Genomic DNA, 9560 nt, shown 5'->3' with positions numbered 1-9560 from the left:
TAAAGGCATCAATACCACAGAACAATTCATAATAATAAAACTTACCTAGATCGAATGGATCAGGTTTCAGGAAAACAACCATAATGTTGCTATCTATGAAATTTTATGCTGTTCATAAAAATCTCATTATTTGAGTCAAAGTATTAAGTAAAAATGTCTGATTTCATAGAATCACAAATGGTAGGGGTAGGATGGGACCTCTAAAGATCATCTAGTCCAATCCCCCTGCTCAAGCAGGTCCACCTAGATCAGGTCACTCAGGAACACATCCAGATAGGTTTTGAAACCTTCAGAGGAGAGTCCATATCCTCCCTGGGAAGCTTCTTCCAGTGCTTTGTCACCCTCACAGTAAATAAGTTTTTCCTCAAGTGAAACTTTTTGTGTTCCAGCTTTTGTCCATAACTCCTAGTCCTATCACTGGACAATACAGAAAAAAAGTGACGTCCCTTTTCCTTTTAAAATGAGTAGAAGTTAAAAACAGGAAAAAAGACATCCTTTCAACCCTTAACCTTGTCTTCTCCATTTAATTCCTTTATTTTATTTGTTCCCCATAAATATATCCGAAGGTGGAAGTCTTGAAGCATATAAACTTTCACCACTTGAGTGTGCACATGACCTAGTTATCCATGACCTCTACATGAAGCTGAAAGGTATGACACAAGATTTACTGGAGACCTTCATCCTTCTGGAGATGCAGCTGGAGGACAGACATCTAATGCCTAAAATGACATCAAATACCTATATTTAAGCTACTGAATCCCTTTGTTGCTATATTCAAAGACAACTTCACAAACATCTGGTTGACTTTCATCACTAATGACTGAAAAGATTTAAAAAAATATTGTTTCCTCTTTTAAAAAAATAAATTGTAAGAACACATGATTCGGAAAGGTAGTGCCTCAAGTTCCTGCCCTTAACACAATCACAGTAATAATGCAGCATAATAATGGTGAAAAATCTTTTTACCTTTTTTTTGAGAGAAAGGATTGCTTTATTCTAATAACTTTATTCTATTGGGTTTTTTTTAACATAAATATCTTTATCTGCACTGTTTAAAAAAATCTGTCAGAAAATCTTTCCATTGTAAAGCAATAATTCACCTAAATAACAATATATATTTTTTAAATGGTTGGGGCCTAATTCACATGAATACATGAGAAATCAGGAAACTATTTACTTTGACATTGTGTTATAACAATGTATTCTTCATTATAATTACATTGGATCTGGTTACCTATTGAGAATACAGCTACATAATCAAACAAAAACTGCAGAGACCTTGGGGCTTTAGTAAAGAAGACGGTCCTATTCTCTGTTCAATGCTGCCAGTCAGAAGGAAGGGCAGGCAGAAGCAGGCATACCATACATATCAACATCTGTCTACATATCTGGTATTACCAGCACAGTTTTGGCCTCTATGATCACAGAAGAACTTTTCAAAGATTGGTTTACTGCAGAGATGTGGCATCTACTTATCAAATAAGGACAATAATCTCTCTGTTAAGAAGCTAACTTACTGAAGTGTCTTGATTGTTTTAGGAGTGGTGCCCTAGTCTTAGATACTAGCAATGACCCAGAAGGCAAGCTGAAAGAGCTATGAGGGTGGCTCCCACACTTCCTTGAAAGACAAAAGAAAGATATATCACCTCAAGTGCCTATATGCTAACATTCATATTCTGGGAAACAAACTAGGAATGTGTAGGCTTCATTAGAAGTCTCAGAATTATGGTATCTTTAGAAGCACAGAAATTTTCTGAGATAGCTCTCATAACTATAGTACTGCAATGAACAGCTGTGGGCTGTTCAAGAAAGAGAGAAAACATAGGAAGGAGGGATTATGCTTCCTCTAAAAGATCTAGCTGACCATCCTGCAATTAGCTAGAGACCAGAGAAGAGGCCCCTAGATCTGATGGTTGGATTTTAGGTGACTGGAGAAGTTGATACATGAGCAATGATTGAACCAGGCAATATCCAGAGGCCCTCTTCAAACAAGATTTCTGCATTAGCCTATCACAACATGCTATTATAAATGGAAAATGAACAATCCTTGTGTGGTGGTTTAGTCCAGTCTGAGTGTCAGGTGGCTACCAAGTCATTCTATCACTCCATTGTTTGTGTGTCAAGATAAGGATAGGGACATTTCTCAGAAATGAGCATCACGGGCAAAACAGACTCAACATGGGGAGAAAAATATTTTATTTATTAATGAGCTACCACAGCAGGAAAATGAGAAATAAGGCCAAATCTTCAAACGCCTCCCCCCACCCTTCCCTCTTCCCAGGACTTTCCTTCCTTCCCTGACTGCTGCACAGGGGATGGGGGTTGTGGTCAGTTCATTACACATGACTTTGCTGCTGCTTCTCAGGAGGAGGCCTCATCACACTTCCCACTGCTACAATGTGGGGTCAATCCCACCGGAGACTCCTTCACAAATTTCTCCAACGTAGGTCCTTTGCATGGGCTACAGTTCCTCACGAACTGCTCCATCATGGGGTGTCCCACAGGGGCAGCTCCCCACACCCTGCCTCAACGTGGGAGAACAGTCCTTCAGGTACTCACTGCTTCATCCCAAGTCCCTCACAGGATCACATGTCCTGACAGCAAACCTGCTCTGGCATGGGCTTCTCTCTCCCCACAGACTTCCAGGTCCTACCAGGAACTTGCCACAGTGCGGGCTTCCCATGAAGTTACAGCCTCCTTCAGACATCTACTCTCTCTGGTTTGGTATCCTCATATAAAAATATAAATACAAAATCTTTATATGGGAAATGGGATTTACATATATAACCAAGACAAAAATCAAAAATACCTCAAGATTAAAACTCACTCTTACCATTAATCTAAAGCATGGAAAGAAACTGATGTTAAAGTGTGAAATTGCAGATGACTACAATTGAAAAGAACACAAAATCAATCTTTTCTGATTATCTCTATCATCAGATATGGGTAACAAATATCTAGAAGTTTGGAGTCTTTTCAAAACTAGATACTCCTTTTATTTTTACCATAGATTTTTTTTGTTGTTTATTTTTTTAGGGTTGGGGTTTTTTGCTTCAAAGAATGTAGGATACACCATAAGTGTAGCAGATAGTCACACCCTACCTATAGTGCTCTTGCTGGCAAACTCTCTAAATCCTATTTTACCATGAATTATAGCTGGTTATATTTCCCCAGCAGATACAGAACAATATTTTCCTGGCATGGAGACTTTTAATTAATAAAGTATTATAAAAATACTGTGAAATCTAACCAAATTACATATTCAGTACATATAGTTATATACCATTTTTATAGCTGCAGAAGGAAAGAGAGAAAAAAACTTGAAGGTTACTTTCTAAGCAACATAGTTATTTTCTTCCCCTCTAATACCTCAAATCTCATTGTTTCCTCACTTTTCATCCAAAAAAGACTTTCTAAAGTTAATTCATTGCATAAGACAATAGGTCATCCAATATCCAATGCTAACATAAAGCTGAACTGTTTCTCAAGCTCTCAGGAAAAAATGATAAAACAAGGGTAATGAACATCTACCCCTTATCTAACTTCTGATGTTTTTCTCGGAGGCATGTGAGATCTTCTCATACTTTTCTAAACTATGAATGGTTTTAGAACACCATGAATGTTGGCCTTTTTAGTGGTAGTGAATCTTTCATCTCTGTTGGCAGAGCTTATTGCTCTCAAGAAAGGTAAATACTTTTCCAAGTCAAAATTGAGAAACCAAGTTTTTCTTAATGTGTGGTTACAAAAACATGGAATGAAGAAGTCATAACACTTGATGGAGCCATTATCAAGTGGTCATTATAAAGTGTTCATCCTGAAAATTGATGAATACAACTGCAGCCTTGAAGAGAAGATTGAATCTACTCAGTTTTCTGAAAATGCAATAGCTAGTTAGTGTGGCCTACTTAACAGTGGGTTACATCAACCTGCCAACCTTGGAATAAATTTTTATGCTATTATCATGATAAAATACATTTTATTTTCCTGTGTGAGAACCCTCTGTGAGCAGCCCCTCACCATTGATGGTTTTGTGCTGCTTTTTATTTTTCTCCTTTCTACTAGACAAAGACATTTTGTCTATAGTTACTATTGTTTTACCTCAAAATATTTAACAGAAGTAGAGAGGTTTTAGCAGCTTACCTTCTTTACTGAGGATTTTACGACTGTTTTGTTCTTTCCATGGAGGAAAGAAAGCAAACTGAAAGGGTCTGGAAATAGTCTGAGGACATACTATTACCTCTGAATGCCCTTGTCAAAATTCTTATCTTGCTTTTGCAAGCTGCTTCTCTCCCTTATGACTGACTTGTGAATATCTCACATTTAAATTTGGAATATAAGTATATATGCATGGGGTTCTACTACTTTCTGAAAGAGACACATTTAAAATGCTGGAACACATTGTGGATGTTTGATTAATATTGCCTACATTGCCAATAAATTACTGGTAGTCGTTTTCAGACTTCATAGAAGATGATCTAATGAATATAAAGAGAATATGAGTAATTCAAAAATAATGGAAAAAATTTCTATCAGCTTTGGGCTCTTCACATACTAAATTAACAGGGAAAACATTGAAGAACTCATTTCAATTTATTGTATGCTTATAAAACCAATTTTCCACCTTCTCCACTCGCTGATTGGAAGCACTTCCTATTTCCAGTTGAAAGTCAGTACAAAATTCCATCCAATGCTAATGTTAACTGACATTTTAGACCATGGGTGTTATCTCAGAACAGAACCACAGTGTATTCACTTTTATTTCCTCATTCAAGGGTAAGAAGTGTTTTCCAATTCCAGAAAGTAAGTGCTTTGGGAAGATGATGATGCAAAGAAGGAATTTACCAGAGCAGAATAATTGTTTTCATATACATATCATCATTTCTCTGCTCAAAGGAAAATACAAGCATGAGCAGAGAGACTATATTTAAAGGTCTACATAGATTAAATAAAAATCAGCGATTCCAAGATTGGACTGCTTCCTCATATGTCATAAAACTGTTGGCTGAGTTTAACTGCACTGTGATTTACACTAAAATAATTTAACAACACTGTATGTAACAGATTGATGGATGAACTATACCTTTCACTTCATAAAAAGCTTTCTCATAGTTTTAATAATTTCTTTTTCCATTTACACATTTTTGTAGCACATTCTGAGGAATCTTTTTTATCAACTCAAGATTTTAAAAGATTATTGGCAGCTATTTTAATTCCCCTTCATGTTAGTAGTGACTGTAAACACTCAGTACTTCTGACACTCAAGTTTTCCTATTTCAGCTTCCAGATTGGCAAATTTCAAAGCCCTGATGAAGTGCTTTACTGTGTATTCTTTATTGGCTACAGTATTTTGCATCTGTTGCTGGCCTTCATGCTTTCAAAGATCTCTTAATACAGGTAGACTACAGTAGTGTCTCCTCCTTTTGGTACATTTTTAAATAACATTATGCCATATTAAACATAAAACAATATCTTTTAATTTTAATATCTTTTAATTTAAACCTTCTAACTACCCACATCCTAGCTGACACACTAATGTCCTCATTCACATTTTCAGATGTCTAAATCAGTGAGTACTGTATTTTCTTCAGAATCAGAGACAATACACTGATTTCATGACAGTTTACATGGTTTACAAGACAAAGTCATTTGATGGTACAGTCCAAAAAATACACATTTCTATCCACGATAATACAACACTCATATTTTTCCTGTCTCGGTTTTCTCTCTAGTGTTGAATATTTCCTCTCTCTCCCACCATCTATCTTCTGCCCCAGAACACAAACTTTCTACTTCTTCTCTTTAAAGTGATTGATGGAAGATTTTCCTTCCTGCTCTGTTTTTAGACCAGTTTGTAAGTTAATGAACTGAATCAGCCTCAGCAGATGACCAACAGTCACAATGTTGTAGCTCACTGACAGTCTGACTGGACGGGTTATTTTACTTGGCTTGATGATATTCTTCACCAAAAACATTTCTTTTCTAACAGAAGATTGACAAAGTTTGGCCAATCTGCCTTATGTGTCGTGTGTCTTTTCCCTGGAACTGCATCTGAAGTTGAAAGCCAAAAAACTACAGGAAGTAATAAAGCCTCAGTTTCATAATGAAATTTAGTCTTGCATAACCCCCAGTATTAAACTAAATAGTTCTACTGTTTGTGCACAGGTGTCATCACAGCATACAACTGAAACATGTTGAAGTAAAAACTTTCTCTAAAGCAGAAGTTGAACAACAAAGTGAGATAAAGACCTTGAGATTATTCTCTCATGAAAATGAATGAGAATTAACTTCATATGGTCCACCAAAAAATGAGATAAGATGAAAAAGTAGCCCAAGAGACATTAGTACAGTGTAGAAATAGTCATTCTTTGATTCAACTCCTTCTGAATTAAAGACAAGTTTCTAATACAGGAATATCTTGGATATACATAAAGAAAAGTAATGCAGTGTTACTTGTATCAGTTGACTGTCATCATTACACATGATGACAAGTGAATAAATAAAGTTCTTATTTCTTCATAACATGAGTGATTTGGAGAGGACATTAATTGTACTAGAAAAAGAGTTGCCTTCCTTCTCAGCAGCATATTCTTCATTAACCACAAGGGAGCTGGGGAGACTATTTTTACTCTTTTCATGGCATGACTTTCATAATAAGTAGATGACTGTCAAGGATGGCTACCAGAGAATGAAGAGACTAACTGCAGTCGCTGAACTATCAGCTACTGAGCCTGTATTTCCGATAGAAGTGCAGGAATTACTGGCATGAAAAACACCACATCATACATAATGAACTATAATAGTTCTGTTAAGTGTTTTGGTTTGTTTGGTTTTTTAATGCCAAAAACAAGCTGTTTCTTCTTTCTGTGGTATCATACTGTTCATGATTACCTTGGCAGGCAACACAATTCTGGCCACAGATGCTTTGTTTGTACTCCAAGCTCACTTGACATTACACTGGTGCATTTTTTCAGTGTGTCTCATCTTAGTCTCCTCTCTCTTCTACCCACAGCTGTACAGCTTCCAGTTGAGTTTGGAGACAGATCAAGTGAGCCTACAAGAAGCCAAACACACAGTTTCTGAGTAGTTTACAATCCTAATTTCCTAGTAAGAGGGCCAGATTAACTGGATTTGTTTTGTACATAGAAGATGCAGGAGGAGATACTTATTACAACAAAAAAACAGCATTAGAGAGACAGGCAAATCTAGGCTGTGGGACACATTTTTGTGCACTTTCAAAAGCATCATAGATCAGCAAATCCCCTCAGGTGTTTCTGTCTGCACTATTTCTTCACTCATATCACATGATGCCTCTTTTCTAACTTTGTCACATTTACTGACTGCCTTGCATTGCAGTATATATATTCCTCTAATTTAGTATCTTCGGTTACAAAAAAGGAAAGATCAGTGTCTGCAAACCTCAGACAAAAGCAAACAAGCATCTTTGTAAAAACTCACAGTACCAAAGCTATACTGCAAATAATTAAACTTAATGCTTATATCTTCAACCATAGGCTCCAATGACAGACTTTTTTCTAAAGACAAGTATAATGTGCCAAACCTTCCCTTTCATAGTGGTATCCAGATAGTCATCAACTTCCACAGGCTGAAAAGATAGCTGCAACAACCTAAAAATACTCTGGACCTGCAAAAGAATAGAGATCACAGTACTGAATGACTAATTCTAGGTGGCCTCAGACATCTGTAAAGCAAAGTCTCAAACTCACATCCTTGTCTGAAGTGCTTAGAAATTATTCTTGCCAGCATTTTTTAACCAAGACCAGGTTTCATCACAATGCTTTTGCCCCAGTTTTTGGCTAGCCAGCTGAGACAACATGTGCAGCATTTAATTTTATGCATACAAGTTTACTGGAAACACTTCTCCTATATGAACAAGTGTTAATCTATTCTCTAAGACTCAACAACTAAGGGTAATTTTCCCACTGTAAGTGCCATCTGTTTTGCTGTTTAATTAAGTTACTCTCCACAATATATTTTTTCCTGTTATAAGGAGTTGGAAAAACATTAACTTTTACAGGCTTAAGAAAAAGATCCAAGTATTTGGCATCTTCTATTACCTAGTGACCATAGTGACCATTCTCATAAAGTAATGTTATTGAACAAAGTATTATTTATCTGATTATGGAGTAAAGAGCACAAGAGATGCACATTTTGTTTTTAGTCAAATGACAAGAGAATTGTAGCAGTGTGCTTCTCCCTCTCTTGCTTAAGGCATAACCACCAGTGAGCTTTATGATGGCTGCATTGAGCTTATTTTGGATTTTGGAGGATAGATGGCAGCATTGTAGTCCAGGGCTGTCTGGAACAGTGGCCCAGATGTCTTGCTGGTATGCAAGCACAACAAGAAAACAATAAGCTTTTTACTTTATAAATAGTGGACAATTCAGGGCCTGTTAAGCATTCTATGGGATTTTTTAGAATTTTTGAGCTTTTCAAGTACTTATTTTAAAACAACTGCAACTAGTTTTTAAAACTTTATTATTTTAGTTTTGTTATAATTCCAGTACAGGAATGTGATTATGTATGCAGTATTTCAAAAGGCGAAATCTTGTATAGATAAAATCTGGTTTCCTTTTTTTTCCAAAATTATTTCCATTGAAATAAAAAATATTTACAAATATAAAAGGATTTGCAAAATTACATTAATTGCCTCAGTATCTTGTAATAAAACAGATCATATAGGATAAATACAAAATGTCATGACAGTGGTGTTTTGTATAGTTTTTCTAATTAGGCCATCCCTTTCTGAATGTAAGTCAACAGTAATTGGTTACCCATTATCCTCTGTGTTTTTTAAACTCTTACCGTGTAAATAGGTTCAGTTCCCAAGCTGGTCACAAGATAATTGGATATATCTTTATTTTCCCCTCCTTGTATGTTATCCTTTGCCAGGCAACACCATTTGTACCACCTCTGAGATACAGCAGGACAAGGCTTAATGAAGGCTAAAAACTAAATGATGCATTCTCACTCTCCACTTAACTTGAATAATTGGCTGCCACTGCTTATTTTGCAGATTTCTGAGTGAAACGGGTTCAAAAAAGTTAAATGAGCTTGAACAAAAGACATTTAAGCTTTCCTTATCGTTGACCGGCAAGTAATATCCATGTTATTAACCTTCTGAAGCTAACTATTTAGTCAAAATAGAATCAGAGATGAGGCAGAATTATAACCCATTGTGGATCTGCAACAGTACTGAAGAAAAACATCTTAAGAGGCTGAAATATTTATTCATTTTAATAGGGAATGTTGTATCTTTTAACACAAATTCTTTGATTAACAGTGGGTAGCACAAGCCTTTTGCATTTTCCCAGTAAGTAAAGCTGTAACAAATACTGAAACTATTTTCAAGAGGAACTCTGAGTCTCAGTTTTCATACTTTATCTAGAGAAACAAAAGAAATAAAAACATAAAAAAAATCCAGATCTATCCAGTTTTAGTAAATTTGTTAAGACAAAGGTAATTAATATGCAAGTGTTCTGAATCTTACATAAATAAATTTTAGGGGTAGATCCAAAAAAAGTTTAGAATTATGATCCTGA

The sequence above is a fragment of the Colius striatus genome, chromosome 1, assembly GCF_028858725.1.
Source record: "Colius striatus isolate bColStr4 chromosome 1, bColStr4.1.hap1, whole genome shotgun sequence".
NCBI lineage: Eukaryota > Metazoa > Chordata > Aves > Coliiformes > Coliidae > Colius > Colius striatus.
The sequence above is the reverse complement of the archived record's forward strand: the minus strand, read 5'-3'. Positions refer to the sequence as shown.